Here is a 20362-nt window from a genome sequence, read left to right as displayed (position 1 = left end):
TTAATTTTCAACCCTTCATCAAGGTCCTGTTTCAACATTATCCTGTAAATCTAAGTTAAAATTATATATACATGATTCACTTACTATTTAAATGGATTTTGGATCCATGATTTTCCTGTATAAAGATGAATATTTGATGTAAAGTAAATTGCAAAATGTTTTTATATGGTATTTGGTGATAACTTCAGATGTCATGTATGTACATGTTTACCTGTTTCATTGTTAAAACATTGTTAAATTATGGAACACGTCATAACTTGCTATAGAAACTCTGTCCTTCCTTTTTGAGGAACCTCCATACTATTTGGACACATGAGCTAGCTTGAGGGCTATCACTGGCCAAATCTTGAATAAGTAAAGCTTAAAAATAATTAATATTATTAATAGATTATAATCCATGGAACAATACAGTGATCCAAAAATCCATACTTATGTAAATAAAATGAATAACGTGAAAGTTTGATGAAATTTAGAAAATTTATAAAGATTCAAATTTTTTCAAATAATTACTTATAAATTTAAAAGAAAAAATGTATAACTTTACAGTGGAGATGCCTAGCAGACACCAGCTTAATCAAGTGTTCAGCATCACCAGTATTGGGAAAAAAAACACAAAGTCATGTACTACTTGATAAGATGAAGCAAGGAGAACACAACATCAGTGATGATACTCCTGCCAAAGATACATAAACTGAACCTCATCATAAGGAAATATTCGAATTAGTCAAAATTCAAAATAGTCAAACTCAAATTGATAGGCATTAACCAAAATAAGTTTCCTTTAATCCTCAAAGGGCTCAAGGACACAAAAGACAAGAAGAGACTCTGGACTTGATCCAGATTGAAGGAGATTAAAGAGACATGAAAATTAAATACAACATGAGATAATGTACTGTATTATTTTGCTCTAAATAATATTATTGGGACAATTTGTTAGCTACGAATGGGGTACAACAATTAGATGTTAGCAATGTATTAATGATGGTTTCCTGATTTTGAAGGCTGTGTTGTAATTATATAAGAGAAGGTCCCCATTAGTAGGAAATATACACTTTTATATTAAGTGTGATGGGACATAATATTGGCAACTTTTTTTTCCAGCAGCTCAGGAAAAGAATGTCCATTGTACTATACTTGCAACTCTTCTCTGTTAGAGTTTGTTTCAAATTTTTTTTAAATATAAAGATAGTAAAATGGTTTCTAGTGAGGGAAAGAAAAATGAAATGGCAGTAACTTGAATGGCCATGAAGGTCAGAAGAAGGCTTTATTAGGATAGGGATAAATTGAATTTGTTTGTAAGCCTGAGAAATATCACCCAATAAAGAGGATAAAAATGAAGATACAGAAAATATCGACCATATAATTTGAAACAGTGAGGTGCCCAGTGGTATCAGAAATGAGCAGCAGTCCACATTTCCTCAGAGCACAGGGGAAAAGTGAAAAATAAGTGAAGTTTAAGAAGTGTCTTCCCATCTAAACACAATGAAAGCCTTCACATCTGATGGCCTGTATTTCCTCTGTGAAGTAGGAGGCAATGCAGATGTATAGAAAGCTTGAAACTCTAAATAATAGTTTATTGAAATGAATTGATTAACAAACATCAGTACTCAATGAGATGAGAAAAACATGCATAATAGAGTAAACTGGTAAAGAATATGAATAAAAGAAAAGTAGCATTAATGGTCTGTCTGAATTTAGAAGTGACTAAATTATAGAGAAATAATACGATTTTTTTTCTGCCTATTCTCAGTTTCTTTCATGGAGGACTGAACAATATGTTAGCTTATATTTGCATAGTGCTTCAAATTTACAATTCCTTATTTAATTCTATGGAGACTGTGAGTAAGGTTCCAGTATTCTTACCTGAAACTGTGAGGTGCACAGTTATCTTGTGGTGTTTGTTCCAAGACCTCAAGATGGAAAGTCAGTGACAGCTAAAATGTAGACTGCAATCACTTGACTCCAGTATTCTGTGATCAGTATTCTTCATGTTGGATACTTCATTGTGAATATGCTGATCTAAGAATTGAAGGGATTGGTATTGGTAAGGATAATGTGTTTGAAATGTTTGCACTGTCTGGTCTGCACTGAACTATTAATACAATACAGGAGAATCCAGATGAAGAATGACTGGGAAAATAGGGATCAATCAAGAGTTTGCAGTCTTGGTTAGGGGAAAAAGTTGGGGTTTAGGGGTTTCATGAAGATAAGACATTTGAACAAAGAGGATATATATGGATTTTGCCCTTACATTATCTGTAGGAGTTTTTTATTTCATAATCTTCATTCATTAAACAAGAGAGTTGACATGTTCTTTATACTTTAATTGTTATAAAGTTATCTGCTTTAGTAAGGGAGAATGTACCTCCACACCAATCTAGCTAGAGTAAAATAACAAAGTCCTCCGAAATACCTGACATGAATAGTAGTTATGGCTTGATTTTCATCTCTCTGATTTAAATGTTTAACTCTTCAGTAGTTTTACTGCCGAGGATTGACGGGCTCAAGCACAAGGAGCTTATCACTGTAAGCCACACTTGGCTGCCAAGCCTAACTCAAAGAAAATGTAAAAACACTTCAGACCTTTTGATATTTCAGTGAAGATTCTTTAATGTGTACAGAAGAATAGAAATGCTCAAGATCACACTAAACTGTGCCCTTAACTCCATTGCAACTGATAATTCATGAATGTCTCTAGTGCAATGTGAGGACAGAAATAATGAGTAATATGGTTGTGGAATAATGAAATAGGTTTAGACCAAATTTAGGGAGCATAATACCTATAAACTAACTTTTATGATTTCCAATATCATTTAATTTTACTTGCACAAGTATTTCCCATTCTGATATAGGAATTTTTATATATAGAAGATAACAGATAAACTGACCATGTTGATATTCCAGATAAGGGTACAAGATGAAAGCCCATCAAAAACTTCTGAGTGTAATAATCCTAACTTGAAGCTACATTCAGACGTGTGCTCCTTTGTGTCTATCAGAGATGTGTTACAGCCACATAGGACCACTGATCTGCAACTGGAATCTCTTTAAGTAAACAGAAACACAAGAAGGTTGTCTTTGGAACCTGGGAACATAGGGAAGATATTGTATAATTCCATTTGAAGTAAACTTAATTCATCCATTTGCAAATAGAACATTGTAGTTTTTCTTATATAAGATTGTTATATTGGATGCAGAAAAGATGTAAACAAGCATGTAAATGGTTTTGAACCCATAGTACTTAAAATGGAAGTCACAAAAATAATTTTAATGCTCAAAGCAGCAGTTGTGGATCAATAATTATTAATAGCATGAATGTCTATATAATCTTTCAAGTAATTTTATGTGTATATATAATATATTAGTGATGGCATTCTTATAATAAAAGATTAAAGAATATTAGTCGTCATTTGGTCTAATGTTTCAGGGCAATTAAGTGAACAAAATGAAATTAAGACATGCACCGTCTAGTGGTCAAAAAACATATTGCCCTTTAATTTTGTTTGGTAAAGAGAAGGAAATATTGGGAATAGCATAGAATTGTAATTCAGGACAGGCAAATCCAGAGAACAAAGGAGAGGGGCTTGCTTTTATTAGGTTTCAGAAGGAAACTGGGCAGGGTTGCTTTGAAGAAAAGTTCATTGGAAAACAAGAACTCCAAGTTGTGGAGGTTTCTCCTTGGCTTCAAGGGGTGGTTAGTGTTGTTGCTAAGGGCAGAGAGATCTTCCTTGCATTTTTTTAAAAGCAGGAGGTAAAATTCCTATGTGAAAACGTCCTCCCTTGTACCAGAAGAAAGGTAACATTCCTATCTTCCTTTTCCCTGCTGGTTATGCAGGCTGCAACAAGTGGTTATGTGAGTGAGAGCATCCCAATCTGGGCTTCCTGACTCCATTTAAAATGAGACTTTATTTTCACAGAGTCAAGACTATTGGCATAGACACAGAGACAGAACTCAACTCTGCTGAAACGGAAAAACAGGAGCACTGGATGGTTGAGACTGTGGAAAACCAATGCAGGACTTTAGGGGAAAGTGGTAAGAAAAGTTGATTACAAGGCACTCTCTTCCTCAATGATCACATTTCAAAGGGATGGCTCCCAGGTCCTTGAGAAAGACATTCCTGAGTTCCTTTCAGGAGGCTGGAACAAGATTTACATCTCAAAGGGGTGGAGGAAAAATTTACAATCCCGCATTTTCTAAAGTAAATGCTCTAAGAATCGGGAGGTGAGAAGACTATATTCAGGAAAAAGCCTGTCTAAAGTTTAGTCAAAACAGGAGAACTTTAATGCCGTCTAGGTCAACACACACATATACACACACACGCACACACACACACTTCTTTTTTCCCTCTTCTGCACTGTTTCTTGTTAACATGGTCAGTGGTTTTGGCAATGGATTTAGTTTCCATAAACTTATTTATTTGCTGGGACAAATGTCCAATGTAGTTCAGTTTTGTTTTGGTTTGTTTATTTTCAATGTGTTTTTTCATTATTCCTTGATCACCAGTCACCTGAGAAAATGCCACAGAATATGTGAAAGGAAAATTTTCTGGAAATAAAGATATGTATTTGGAAACCAAGATGTGCATTCAGGAATAATTAAAGCACAGTTGAGGCTTTTTTCTTTTTTTTCTCCCATTAATTCTGTTATCTCAGTTTCTACCTACCCACAATTTGTGAGGATCATACCATGTAACACTGGTATCTTGTCCACATTCTATCCGCACAACACACTGTGGGGTGACGCAGGAGTCAGTGGACCTGGGAATTCTGAATCTGAGGATTCAATTTACTTATTGGATTATGACATTCATTTAGGATTTCATTATTAAATTTTTCTAGCTTTTTGATGTCATATTGTGACATATAAATTGAAAAATAAACTTAATCATAGCATTATCATGAAGTAAATAATAAAAATAATTCTAGGGACTTCCCTCGTGGCGCAGTGGTTGAGAGTCCGCCTGCCGATGCAGGGGACACAGGTTCTTGCCCCGGTCCGGGAAGATCCCACATACCGCGGAGCAGCTGGGCCCGTGAGCCATGGCCGCTGAGCCTGCGCGTCTGGAGCCTGTGCTCCGCAATGGGAGAGGCCACAATAGTGAGAGGCCCGCGTACCGCAAAAAAAAAAAAAAATTCTAAATGGAAACACTTATTTGATGGCAAATCACTAATAATCAAAGCAACACTTAAAGGAATTTAAAGTAATTAGTTATTTCTTTCATCTGATCACTTTCCTCATTCTTTGAGGAGATTGATTCTTTTAATCTCCACATAGCTGTTCATTTAAGCTATAGCATAGGCACTCTAATAACATAAATTTTCAAATCATTACTACTGCTTTGTTGGAACTATTGATGAGCATCATATTACATACAGCATGAAGAAAAAAGATAGAAGCATGTACATGTTCTCTCTTCTAAGAAGAGATAATTTTTTGGAAGGGAATTAAGAAAGATATCTTTACATGTAGAATGCCACCTGTGATTTGAACAATTATCAGAATTCTGCATTAAATTTATTTTTTGCAGATATTTTCAGGGTGAATTTTTGTAGCTTTCAATTTCTTATATCTAATAATTAAATGATAAAAATGATTAATTTCCCATTTTGAAAATTATTTTAAAAACAGTAATTTGGGGACTCATTTAACTCACTCAATCATTTTCAATATGACTTTTTTTTGGTGGGCAATTAGAATTTCATTAAATTCTATTGATATTAACTCTGGAAATTATATTGAGCCCTAGAACAAACAGCTTGTCTGGGGAGCCCAGTGAAACATTGTAGTGTATCAAAATTAAGTACATTTCTATGCTTCCGTCTTATATCCTTTATCTTAAGTACTCTAAAATCTTCAAATGGTTAAAATTTAAAAATGTATTTCAATACTCAGTTTTGAGAAAACTGTACTTTTTCAACTGAGCATTAAGGAAAGCATAAGATATTAAAACTCCTTTATATGTTTTCTGCACTTTCCAGGTGACAGTGAAACAAGAACTCTAAATAGGAGGGTGAGTAATTTGCTTCTGTTAATTTTTTAATTGAAGAGCCCATAAAGATGTAGAAGACTTTGAAAAGTTCATTCAAATATAGTAATATTCCAGTATCTATACATAAAGTTCCAACTGCATTCTTTTATCATTTGTGGGGCTGAAAGCAAACAGAAGTGAAAATATTTCATGTTATAAATGATGTAGATGAAACAAGTACAACCATATCATGTAGTTGTCTATTATATAATTTTATCTGAGGGATGTGTAGCATATTGTGAATATACCTTGCTCTTCTCCTAATCAAGGAGCAGCCATAACACCATTTCATACTATTTAACAAATATGACATGCCTTTTCACAAATCTTTTCAGATGCATCTTGAATACCTCTCTTACTCATAAAAGTCATTTCATGTCCCTTACATTCTGAGGTCTTTATAAAATCCTTGATTAAAAAGATCACTCGCTACTCTGTGTCCCTGCTATGATCAGTGACCCCTATTATAATATCTATACATTTATAAATTCTTTTCTCAACTTCATGGAAGTTCGTTGAAATGAAAAACTTTAATTTATCCCTCCATCATCAGGATCAAACAAAGGGCAGTGATAAAGCTAGTTATGTAATTGTAATAGACACCAGGAAGACATATTTTTTCTCCTTTCTTCTCTTTACTGATTTAAGAAACAGTTGTATAAAATAATGTGAGTATATATGTGTATGTGTATATATGTATATGTATAGGTAATATATAGAGTTTAGCAATAAAAAAAATTAATTACTAATACACAGTTCCATGAAGGAACCCTGAAAACATTATAAGTGAAAGAAACCAGTCAAAAAAGACCACATACTATATGTACTATATATTTCTATTAATATAAAATACAGCCACAAAAAGCAGGTTAATATTTAGATTATTAGATTATATTATAACTAGAGGGAAGGGACAGCTAAAAGGAAAGGGGTTTCTTTTTGAGGTGAAAAAATGTTCTGCTATTGACTGTGGTGATGGTTGAACATATCTTTGTATATACTAAAAAATATTGACTCTACACTTTAAATGGGTGAGGCGTATGGGATACAAATTAGATCTCAATAAAGCTATTAAATTCGTGGAGGAACATGTAAGTGGGAATCAAGGAATTAGAGGTGAATTTTTGTTTCATATATTTTAAAAGTTGACAAATATACATGACAAGGTTTTTTCCTTGATAACAAGATGATACTTTCCATGATAACAAAAGGATAAACTTAGCAAAAGACCTTTTTATTTACATTTTTACTATGAAAACTTGATGAGAGTTTCATTTGCAGCATGATTTTTCATATTATTTAAGGATTCTATGATGAAAGAATATGGTTGTGCAATTTATCCTTTTCAGCATCTTTCCCAAAAAGCTATTTAATATTTCCTGTGATCCAGCATTTCAATGTGGAAATCAGGAAATCTCTCGCTTTATCTGAATTTTCCAAAGGAAGAACATTGAAAAAAATCTGAATTAAATGACACAAAAATGGAAAAAAAATCTAACTTATTCTTAGATTTAATATTTGTACATTAGTTATAAAGGAAACTAAACATTTTTATTTGGTAACAAACATTAATAATGTAAAACATTTGAGCAAAAAATACAAATTTGCGTTCAAATTTGTACTAGATTTCCATTTCCATTTACAGATTGCAGACATTTTTTTTTAAAGAAGATTTCCTGAAGTAGAAATTTCACATACAGGAAGTTTTTCACTGGGTGATCTCTGGAACTAAGGTAAGAAAGGGGTAAAGGGAAGCGAAGTTGGGCAGGGGGAAAAGTTAAGCTGGTATACAGTGGTCACAGAGTGTCAGCCCATCCCGTGGGCCACTCTGGAGCTGAGATGGACCTTCAAAGATGTCCTTCGTTGAAGTAAAGGGCCCAGAATTCTTTTTTATTATTATTGAAGTATAGTTGACTTACAGTGTTGTGTTAATTTCTGCCATACAGCAAAATGATTCAGTTATTTATATACATATATTCCTTTTCATGTTCTTTGCAGTTATGATTTATTACAGGATATTGAATATATTTTTTCATGCTATACAGTATGACGTTGTTTATCCATTCTGTATATAATAGTTTGCATCTAATCCCAAACTCCTAATCCATCCCTGCCCCACTCTCTCTCCCCATTAACAACCACAAGTCTGTTCTCTATGTCTGTGAGTCTGTTTCTGTTTCATAGATAAGTTCATTTGTGTCATATTTTAGATTCCACATATAAGTGATATCATATGATATTTGTCTTTCTCTTTCTGACTTACTTCATTTAGTAAGATAATCTCTAGGTCCATCCATGTTGCTGCAAATGGCATTATTTCATTTTTTTTATGGCTGAGTAGTATTTCATTGTAAATATGTACCATATCTTCTTTATCCATTCCTCTGTCTATGGACATTTAGATTGTTTCTATATCTTGGCTATTGTGGAAAGTGCTGCTATGAACATAGGGATGCATGTAACTTTTTGAATTATAGTTTTGTCTTGATATATGCCCAGGAGTGGGATTGCTGGATCATATGACAACTTTATTTTTAGTTTTTTGAGGAACCTGCATACTGTTTTCCATAGCAGCGGCATCAATTTACATTCCCACCAACAGTGTAGGAGGGTTCCTTTTCTCCACACCATCTCCAACGTTTGTTATTTGTAGACTTTTTAATGGTGGCCATTTTGACCTGTTGAGGTGGCACCTCATTGTAGCTTTGATTTGCATTTCTCTGGCAATTAGCAATGTTGAGCATCTTTTCATGTGCCTCTTGGACATCTGTATGTCTTCTTTGGGCCCAGGACTTTTAATCCCTCAGCATCCACTCAATGGAACTGGCTGTCTCCAGGAAGAGGGACATTTCCTTGAATTAGGCTACTACCTTAAACCAAGGCAAACCTGGGAAGGCACTGTGCTGTGAGCCCCCAGCACCTGATGAAATGGGCACCTCTGCCCTGAAGGGTGCATTTGGGTGGTGCAACCACTGAGATTTCTAAAAGAAAATGGATAAATGAAAGAACATATTTGGTATGTGTAACTAATTATATTGACACGGTAGGAGGAATAAACTATAAAGTGTAAGAACAAAGAAATTTTACAATGCAGAATTCCATTGACATGTATAAATTGCTATATTTAAAATGGATAACCAACGAGGACCTACTGTGTAGCACAGGGAACTCTGCTTAATATTATGTAACAACGTAAATGGGAAAAGAATTTGAAAAAGAATAGATACATGTATGTATAACTGAACCACTTTGCTGTAAACCTGAAACTAACAACATTCTTCAGTTATACTCCAATATAAAATAAAAGTTAAAAAAATTCCATTACACTGGATAATGAAATATATCTCTTCTTTCCATTTATTTTATAGAATAGTTGAAAACTTCATCCACACTCAATCTTAGCATACATGTTATGTATGAGGTAACTTACATGTGATTTAATTAAATACTATCTCTAGTAATAATCTAGAAATAAACATTCAGACTCTTATTTTTCTGTAAGTTAGACTGACAGAGATTTCTTTATGACCAAGGGAGGGAAAAAACCCTTTTCACTACTTAAAGTAATAAAATTCTTCTTTTGCTTCTGTGTTCATTTGATGAATTTCTATAGCCTCCACTACTTAACTTCTCTGCTATATTTTCTTTGCCTTTGTATATACAATGTGTCATCCCAACTCCACCATCAGGCTCTTGAGGGTAACGTCAGATCTCCCACATTTTCATAACTGAGCATGAAAAGAACTGGTTCATAGATGCTAAATCCATGCTAGATATTCAGTTTTCCAGTAAAGCTTTCAGGAACTTGTTGTTTGAGGAATTTTAAAAAATACAGAAGAGCATAAGTATATAAAGAATAATAAAATAAATCACTTATATTGCTATACTTAGAATCAACAACCATTGCTACTATTTTGCAATTTTCTAAGGAAATTACGACTTCTTTCTCTCCTCAAATAGCCTATACCTAATTATTTAAAAGTTGTTATTCAGAATTTTCCAATAAAATAATTTGGAGTACATTTTAAAAATTACTAATTTGTCTTCCTTATTATTGCATTTCTTCGTGGATTTTGGAATTTGGGTTTATCCCTACATTTTGAGTAAAAATACATTTATATATATTTTGGCCCTGCATTACTTGTGCATCCCCCTCCAGTATTCAACTAGGCAATTACTTCCTCTAAAGCCTCTATAGCGCCCATATAGAAACAAGTCTTAGCATGTCAGCGCTGCCCCATGGCGATGAAAAAGAAAAAGTGCAGTCTTGAGAGGTGACATCTGGCATTTGGTCTAGTTCCCGTCAGATAGGTTGTAATGTTCCCTTGCTGGAAATAAACATTTTCAAAGAATATCAACATCAGATATGAGTTATCTGTTATCATTGATGGAATGAGACAAAAACAAGACCATGCTATAATCAAAACTCATGAAAACAAATACACAGCACAACCACATAAATGACTAAGCATCCCTCCCCACCAGCTAACTTGAGTGGCTTCTACTTCTTTTCCAAAGGCGACTCGGCTCAGCTTCATTCCTCTAACATCCTATATAGAAATCATTATGACACGTGGTCACTGACTGCACCCACTCCAGAAACTCCCATTTTCTTTGAACCCTCCTTCCACTCACTTAGGGCTGCCCAAATCATATAACAAGTGCCTGCTAATCCCCTTGGTTCCCATGGTTTGCAGTCCCCCATGTCACATCAAGTACTAAGCACAGCTCTGTTTGACAACAAGTGTATGATCTTTGCCTTTTTTTTTTTTTCTTTTGCATTGACAGTGATATTGAGTATCTTGGCTCAATTCATTGTCTCCAAGTTCTGTCATTGTTGTCCTTCTCTAAGTCCATATACATAGCTTCCAGGGAAATTCAGCCCAAGTATTTTTCCCACTATCTTTTCATAAATTGAAGAAATGTATCCATGGTCTCTGGCTTTCCACATATACTTGGATCAGTCTCCCATCTTAAGAGAAACATTTTAAACTCCTTTATTATACTATTTGGATTAAAAGCCCAGCAGGTCTACCACTTCAGCCTGCTCACCATGTTTTTATCCTTATGTCCCGCAGAGATGTTTTTCTTGTCTGAAGTTCTCATTAAAACTTTCTGCCTTCCTCCTTATCTGCTAGTGTTAACGTGTCTCAGGGAAGTTAAACATAACAGAGCCATCTTGACCAGTGAAACAGCACTCATATGTTGGTCTTATTTCCCTCAAGTTTTCAAAAAAAATAAAATGAACATTACTTATAAAATCAAAGTCTCTTTTGACGACCAGCACAAACCTCTGTTTATTCAATCCCCAAGACAATCACTTTCATCATTATGTGATATACCTTTCCTGTGTACATTTTTCCACTTTTCCTTACATATGCAAACATGTACAATTTATTATTCTTGGTCTGTGCCTTAAAATTTATGTAAATGGCATCGTTATCTTTGTATCATGAAAATATACTGTTGAGTGTATTTTTTCACCTAAAAGTCTGATTTTAGATCTATCTATGCTAGTGTCCATAGTTTTAAGTATTTACTTTTTTTTTTTTTTTTTTTTTTTTTTTTTTTTTTTTTTTTTTTTTTTTTTTTTTTTTTGCGGTACGCGGGGCTCTCACTGCTGTGGCCTCTCCCGCTGCGGAGCACAGGCTCCGGACGCGCAGGCTCAGCGGCCATGGGTCGTGGGCCCAGCCGCTCCGCAGCATGTGGGATCCTCCCGGACCGGGGCACGAACCCGTGTCCCCTGCATCGGCAGGCAGACTCTCAACCACTGCGCCACCAGGGAAGCCCCTAAGTATTTACTTTTAACTGCTGCATCATAGCCAATATATTTAAATATCACCCTTTAATTAAAGGACATTGTTGCCGGAAAATAAACATACTATTATCAGTGTATATATATATATATATATATATATATACACACACACACACACACATACACACACACACACGTATATCTATAGATATCTATAGCTATCTTAGAGGAAGCACATGTACTAAAGCCACTTGGAGGTGTTCAAAGCACCCTTTAGGACATGTTTATTTTTTTCAAAATTACGATAGACATTAATTATCTATCGTAATTAGAAGAATTTCCCACATTTGTAAGATTTCTGAAATGTCCTTATGTAGTCTATTTTCTGTTTTTCATAATTAAGGCAATTTGAAATTTTTGCAAAGTTGGGTTACTTAAATCTTCTTTTCCCTATATTGCTGATTTTAATTGCTTTTCTCCATTTGAAGAGTTAATACTTAAGTGAATAAGTTGTTGCATCTAATAATCTGTAACAATGAATATGTAACAACACTTTAAATTCTACAGAAAATCTCTGCTTATCTTCCTAAGGGTTAAGCAAATCCTTAATTACAGTTCTTAACTTGACTTTAGATCTGGAATTTAAATTCAGCTTCTATAGATCTACCTTCTACCTTGTGGTCTAGCAATTTTATAAAGTGATTGTTCCTTTCCTGAGAAAACCTAAACAATGTGTAACTTATTTAGAAGGTCAGAGAAAGAAGCAGAAGGAATAAAAAGACTATACGTGTTGTGCAGACATGTCTGATTAGAAAGAATGATGCAGGGAGGGCAAGTTTCAGAAGGATACAGCCTTTGAGTGATCTGATCTTAGATTTAGAATTTTATTTCTGAGCCTCCACATACTAATTAAAGAAGCTGACCATCTAATATTTAATACTTTGTCTCATTTTATTCACTCAAGTTCTTTTAAAATACATTAATTTTTAGCTCTTGCCATGTAAAAAATTTCTTATAATGACCATTGTTATTTGAAGTCAGAATCTTGTCTTTTATAAAAATAGGTACGACTTTGTGTAGGAAGTAGAAGTAATTCCAGAAGGAGACTGCAGATTTGACACAGACATTTCCTAACAAGAAAGAGAACCATGATGGTCGGTTAGCAGTGGTTTATAGTGTCTTGGGTTTCCCTGCTAAGCAGAGGCTAGGGAAGTGGTTGAAGAAATACCAACCTGACAGTCATTGACCCCCAAAGCATGGACTAAACACAGTGCCAGAAAGTGGTCTCATGAAGGTTCTGTAGGAGACCCAAAGCACTACTGACAATTCCTCTCTTCTCATAGAGGTCTAACAATTCTAACCATTAGTTTTCAGAATTAGATTTTATTTCCAACCTCCCCTAAAGGGCATATACCTGGATTTTAAAAACTCAATCAGAAGGTGTCTGGTTTTAAATTGCAGAGTTTAGTCTCTTTATATGAACTTTCATTGCTAATACATTTAGATTTATTCTAACTTATTGGTTCCTATTTACTGTGTATATTCTTTGCCTATTTTTCCTGAATTTTCATAGATCTCATTTTAAAATTTCTGTATATCACCACCTGTGTGAAATCTACACAATTTACTTTTATTCTTTTAATGACTATCATTATATTATTAGCATGCGCATTCATTTTAAATATTTAGATATCCTAACAAAGAACTTTAACTTCCTGCCAATTTACACCTCCTCAATTTCCATGCTTTTAAATTATGTTATTTTGTCATATTTTAAGACAATAAATACTTATTATTTCATAATTATGACTTAGATTTATATCACTGACTAATTTCTATGATCACTTTGGATAATTGTACCTTTCTTTCTTTTCCAATTTTAGTCCATATAACATTTTTATTGGAGTATATGCTTTAATAATAGTGGGTCTGTGAGCAGTAAAAATTCTTAGTACTGTATGTCTAAAGTACTTCTATTTCACTCTCACTCATGAAGGAAAATATAACTTGTTATAGGATTCTAGGTTCAACTTTTTATTCAATATTTGAAAGATATTACTCAAGTCTATTTTGCTCAGATTAGAAATCTGAGTCAATCTTTTTGCCATTCCATCATAGCTTACCTCATTTTCACTCTAATTTTTCACTCTAATTGCTTTTCTGGGTTTGTCCTTACCCTCTTATTTCCAGGGTTTATTCTTCTTATTAGTAGTATTATTCAATGTATATGTGCTTAACATGCTTAAAATGCATCCTTCTCAGTATACATCCAATTTTCAACTATGAGGATTAATATCTTTCTTTAATCCCAAATAATTTTCTGTCATTCAGTCTCTTCTATTCTCTATTCAGTTTTGAGAATGCCAATAATTCAGATTTTATTAGTAAGCTCTTCATCTCTTAAATTTTGCATCTGGTTTATATTTTCTATCCCTCTAACTCTCTTGATGCATTTTGAAACATTTCTTCAATTATGCCATCTTGTTTGCCAATTCTGATATTAGCTGTGCACAATTTTTAAGACTTCCTATTTTTTCCCAAATGGCTATATTTTCATTAAAACAATTTCCATTTTTTTCAGATATGTCTTTTCTTATTTAATGGGTATCATCACCCCACTCAGCTTAAAGTATAGATATTTAAAAAATACTCTTACATTTTTTAAAGAATTTTTTCCGAATGCACTATTACTCTAACTTAGTCAAGCATAAATTTGCCCTTTTGTTGGGCCTGTTGAATTCATATCAATCTTGTATCAATCATGGGTCTAGGCTTCCCCTTGTAATTCAAAATATTTTTGTGAACTCATCTTGAATACACTTTTAGATCCTCAAAAACTGTGTATTATATTACTTTGTTTATCATGGTATTGCTGGGAAAAATTGTGGAACTGCACACAGCTTATTCTGCAACAACTGTTTAAGGTTTATAGTCATTACAAAGATATAGCATAAAGATCTCTTGCCCGTGTTTCTTCAAATTAGCTATGGCTGGAAAACATGAGAAAATTTGGTGTTCCCTCTTCTAGGGATGATGAAGAAAATTTATTTCAGAGTTGATAGTTATCAGCTGGTCTAGTTCTCTAGATCGATATCTAGAAAGAGTTGGACCTTACTTCCAGGCTCAGCGAACACAGTAACTTAGTAAGGGACACATGGTTACCACCCCGGTTGGAGAACATCAGTAAATATACATACGTGCGTCTGCCTCTAATGCCAGAGTTTCAGCTTGTAAATAGGAGCTCTGATCATAAGGAACTCTTGATATCAGAGACTATTCATCTTTATATCCCCCCAGTAGTATGTGCAGTGCCTTTCACGTTGTAAGCATTGAGTTTTATTTATTGTCTTCTCCATAGCATTTATTCTCATTCCATCTCGGTCTGCAACCTCTCATTACATATAGCAATTTGGAATTGCAGCAGGAAAAAAAAATCAGATGAGGTGATCATTGTCAGGCCCACAGTAAGGTGCCCACTACTTTGTCAGTTTAATTTAGTTCTTTTACCTCAAATCTCAGTAGTACCACCTTTAAGCTCTTTTCATTCTCCTTTTTTAAAAATCGTTATCCAATCCTGAGTAACCTACATAAAATCTACTGGGACCACACTTGAGGAACTATTATTCTAAAAAGTAGGTTAGTGTTCTTTTGTCTGTAAGAGGTTCTTCTCTTTTTCATGTATAGAACTTGATTAATATAATCAAATTATACAAACACATAAAAATATGTGTTGGTGATAGAAATAGTAATGAAAATTGCTTATGACATTTTCTCTATAGAAAATTATTCTGTTCAAGATACATCTTTCTTGTGCTGCCTCAAAGATTTAGTTACTGATAAAGCAAAATGAACCTAATTATAAAGTTATCTCTCAGCTCATTGCCCCTTATGCCAGTATTAGAGAAAAACTTGTGCCTACGCTGATTCAGAAAGTATCAGATGACCAAAGTATTATTTATTAACTGATTTTTTGTGGTAAATGTATTGTGTACACAAGCAAGAAGAGGAAAAAAAATCAAATGGTAGTACTCTGTTCTGCAAATTATTGTTTGTTAAAAGTAGACTATTGGTGAATGTAAATAGTAAGATATGCAAACTCAACAATAAATAATTATTCATTAATTGATAAGTACCAAATGCAATATATGTTGTATACATAGTTTTAAAGTTCATTATTTTTAATGGCAAATGCCATTCCCTTATATAAAAGTATACAGTAATTCATATACTGTATACAGTATACACCTTCCAGCACTACTAAGCATGGCTTTTGTCAGTTTCTTCTGCATGGGTTAATTTTTCCATTCAATGTAGGAATGAGTTGACTCAGCTAGGAATCTAAAAACTGTGTTTGCTAGCAAAGAAAGAAGGAAATTGGCAGACATTCATAATCCAGTTATTGTTTGACTTAAACACTCTAGCTGCCAACTACAAGAGACAGTGGAAGAAAATGAGCAGGAATAGGCTTAAAATTTATTTGTTGATTTGGTAGAAAAGCACAATATAGTCTCACTACATTATTTGCTTTTCATGTTTTCTTTCACTATACAATTTTTTTAGTCTTGAGGATTTGTAAATAATGTCTTGGTACAAAGTTACAATTTAAATCATGTAGCCATTTGCTATTTTCATTTAAGAGAAACAAATTCCCAACGGAAATAGAAGGGAAACAGAAGTTCCTGCAGCATCTCATTTATTTAATCAGTGAGAGGAAACAAGTGTTTGGCTCTACCAGAAAATCCAGAGATACAGTAGGGACGATCAAAGAATCAGGGAGTTAAAGCATTTTCTAATAAACATTCCTTTGCAAGAAATCTTTGCAGGGGGGAGGGGGGTGGGGAACTAGTACATACTTCCTTATAATTCTGAGAATTATAATGCTACATTTTAACCTTTAGAATTGTACACAGTACAGAATACAAAGAACCCAAACATCACATCCTGTTTTTTTGTTTCTCTCTATTCTTAAAGTGCAATGGCTCAACCTCCCACTGACTCTATGTGGTAACTGCAAGCAAGGTGCTTAAAAAGTGCTTTTCCCTGAATTTTTATGTAGGTTGAAACCATAAGGCCTATTCACTGTGAGAGTAAGCAACCTGTCTTTCGCAGAAGATCCAAATGTTCCTAGAGTGTTTAAAAAACAAAACAAAACAAATCTAAAACCTTTAAAAGTTGTCTTTAATGCGTCATTCTAATGAGGTTTCCTTAACTTATTAATGCAAACATAGGTTAGTCCTCCCATTTTAGGAATTGGAGTTTTTCCGTGGCTGGTAGAATGTGTTACAAAAAGTGTTGCAATTTTATAAAATATGTTCTAAAAGCTACACATGCCCTTTAGGACCTTTAATGTAATCCTAATACTATGGTTAGAAGCTATCAATTTAAAAAAACAACTATGAGTATACTTCTTAATGTGTTCCTTGAAAGGCTTGCTTTAGAATCAGCGTGCTTGTTAAAAATGCAGATATCATCCCATACCAATTGAATCTATATTCCGAGGTGTGAGACTAGGAATCTGAGTTTTAAAAGTCCGCCAAGTGAATCTTGTGCATACTAAAATTTGAAAACTATTTTCCAAATCTACATCATACGTATACTTCCCTTACCTATCTAATCATCAGATATCTATAAATTACCAGCCAATATGCCAAATAATTTGCTATTATTAAAAATGAAATTTAAAATAATGCTAAAAGGCTTCATTTAAGAAATTTTATTGGGGAGTGACAGACTTAGCTTCCATTTTCACATCTTTTCTAAGACTTGAAGTAAGTTACTTAACCCGTTTAAATATCAATCTATGCCTGTTATAAAGGTTACATAGATAATCTATGCAGAGCCCTTGGCATCAGCCAAAGTGAAGTCAGATAACGATAAGACAATACCATTTATTGAGAGCTTAATACATGCCAGGCTTGCTTCTAAGTGTTTTGCATGCATCAACTTATTTAAATCCTACAGCAAAGTGGTGACACAGATGATTTTATATCTGTAGTTTATCGATGAACAAACTGAGGCAAATGTTAGATAATTTACTCATCCAAAATTACAGAGTTTATAAGTGGAAGACCCCAAAACTAGGATTCCGGAACAAGGAGTTTATTCGTGAAATGCAGATAATGCTGGTAGGGGAGTGAGTAAGTGATTACACTCAAGCAAAGACAGTCAAGAGAGGGCTCACCGGGGCTTCCCTGGTGGTGCAGTGGTTGAGAGTCCGCCTGCCGATGCAGGGGACACGGGTTCGTGCCCCGGTCTGGGAGGATCCCGCATGCTGCGGAGTGGCTGGGCCCGTGGGCCATGGCTGCTGAGCCTGAGCGTCCGGAGCCTGTGCTTCGCAATGGGAGAGGCCACAGCGGTGAGAGGCCCGCGTACCACAAAAAAAAAAAAAAAAAAAAAAAAACAGAAACAAAAACAAAAAAAAAAGAGAGGGCTCACCATTAGCTAACACCGAACGTGACTCAATATAATGAGGAAAATCTGGAGACAGTGCAAATGCCACACCTAAGAGTTATCACAGCCGAGACAAGAAAGCTGGGGTAATTTTAGAGCAAATATTGTGTTATTAATTGAGGGATGCTCCTGTCTGTTTTAATTCCTGGACCAATCACATGTGAACAGTCTTGCTTTTCACTGATGAAAAAGGAAAAAAAAAAACCTTCAGGTATACAAATGCCGATTCTGGAAGTAGGATACGAGCAGGAGCAGACAGCAAGTTCCCAGGAATATGGGTTAGGCATAATGAGCCCTTACTGCTGCAGTGTCCAGCTAGAATTTTCTTTCTCTACGTCAACAGCATAAGATCATATCTATTATACCCTATTGCTTCTATGTATTTTAATCCTGGCACAAATGTAGCTTTAATAATTTTAATATATTTCATATGCCCTAAGTAACTGTTTTTCTCATCAGCCATTTTTGTCTTTTATAGGACAAATTGGTTGATTTATTTATTATCATATTTATTGCTAGGTGCTGAGTGGATCACCATGCAAAATAAATTGACTGTAAACTCAAGGAGCATATATTCTAAAAGAAATGTTAGACAAATTCACAGATATTGTATGCACACCTAATTGAGATAAGTTAAAGAATTTTGTATAGAGTTAGCAAACATAGTGTTCTTTAGTTGTAGTTTTAGATCAGAATTTAATGCACTCAGTCTACATGCAATTATTGAATGCCTTCTAAGCCATGTTTGTTCTAAGCACTGGGAATAAAATGATAAGACTCATATTGCAAAGGGAGAGACAAGTACATACACAAAAAAAAAAAGATAATTTCATGGACAGTTAAGTAACATGAAAAATACAAAGATAGACTAACTAAATGGAGGATCCTTATGTACAAATGGTTACCTTAGCTTTGATGATTAAGAAAAACCTTCAGAGCAGTTAAATGGCAAGAAGAATGATGAGAAGTAAGCAACAAAGATCTAGGGAAATCTGCAGCTGAAGAGAATAATCAAGGTAGAAACACAGAGTAATGGAAACGTAAATTTGTCAGGAAAGAACGGACTAATAAAAATAGTAAAAGCTTCCATGTATCAAGTAACTACTGTGTGTCAGGACATTTACATACATCATTTGCTAATTTCTCAGTAGTATTGCAAAGTGATGTTATCCATACTTTATAAATTGGAATATTGAGAAATAAAATTAAAATGATAAAATGCCATTGAACTAAGAGTGCACACAGTGGTGGAAAAATCTGAACCCAGATCTGTCTAGCTTGAAATTTCTTTACTTATTCAGTTGTGCTTAACCCTGAATGAACAGAGGAATCACTTGGGGATACCCCAGCTTACCCTTGAAAGATTCTGAATTAATTGGTCTGGGTTAGTCATAGGCATCTGCATTATCTCCCAGGTGTTCTAATATGGAGCAGGGAGGTGGTCCATTATCCTGCATCGTGCTTCAGATAAAATAAGAGGATAGGGATTGACCCTCTGGTAGGCATGCTGTGTGTGTCATCTCATTTAGTTCTCAAGTCAATTCTACAAAGTATTATTAAGTTCATTTTTAAAAGGAGGAAGATAATTAGGCTCAGAAAATTTGAGCATAATGGTAGGAAGTGGTAGAGCCTGGTTTCTGACAGTCTACTTAAATAAAAGTCATATTCACAAGGCTGTTGATATTCGTCTGTATTAATGAACATTTTTGAATATTCTAAAATTCATAGACAGACCTCTAGAAGGACTCCATGGACCTCACAAAGCACCGATATGGCCTTACTTGGCCCAATCAGTATGACCACCACATCCTACTTATTATGAGAGGATTAAAGGATGCATAATGCATTATCACTACATAATATACAAATAGATTTTAATTCATCAAGAGTAGGGGTTTTCCATCTTTTATGTTACCCAACAGATTTTAGTTTCGTGCTTTACTCATAGTAAACCACACTAAAAGGCTACCTACTAAAGCTATCCCACTGCTTCTCTTCTTAGAGTCTAGAAGAGGCTTCCTCTTGGGGTAGTGCTGGACTGAGTGTTTTGGATGACTCTCCCACTGAGAAAGACTGGATAAATAGCATGGGGTGGGGGGGAAACACTCTCTGTTTCACAATTTGA

At 34.4% G+C, this 20362-nt stretch overlaps 1 long non-coding RNA gene across 1 annotated transcript in view; it reads left to right on the top strand.

The window, feature by feature from the left end:
- LOC307176800 overlaps nt 1-7770 on the top strand; it is a 29198-nt gene extending 21428 nt beyond the window's left edge. The window contains exons 3-5 of the long non-coding RNA XR_013824895.1: nt 3918-4033; nt 5980-6011; nt 7675-7770. This is a non-coding gene — a long non-coding RNA (uncharacterized lncRNA). The remainder of the gene's footprint in view (nt 1-3917; nt 4034-5979; nt 6012-7674) is intronic.
- Nucleotides 7771-20362: the final 12592 nt, after the last annotated feature.

This window comes from Stenella coeruleoalba (genome assembly GCF_951394435.1).
Source record: "Stenella coeruleoalba genome assembly, chromosome: 18".
NCBI classification, from domain to species: Eukaryota; Metazoa; Chordata; class Mammalia; order Artiodactyla; family Delphinidae; genus Stenella; species Stenella coeruleoalba.
Note: the sequence above shows the minus strand (reverse complement) of the source record. Positions and strands in the feature narration are given on the sequence as shown.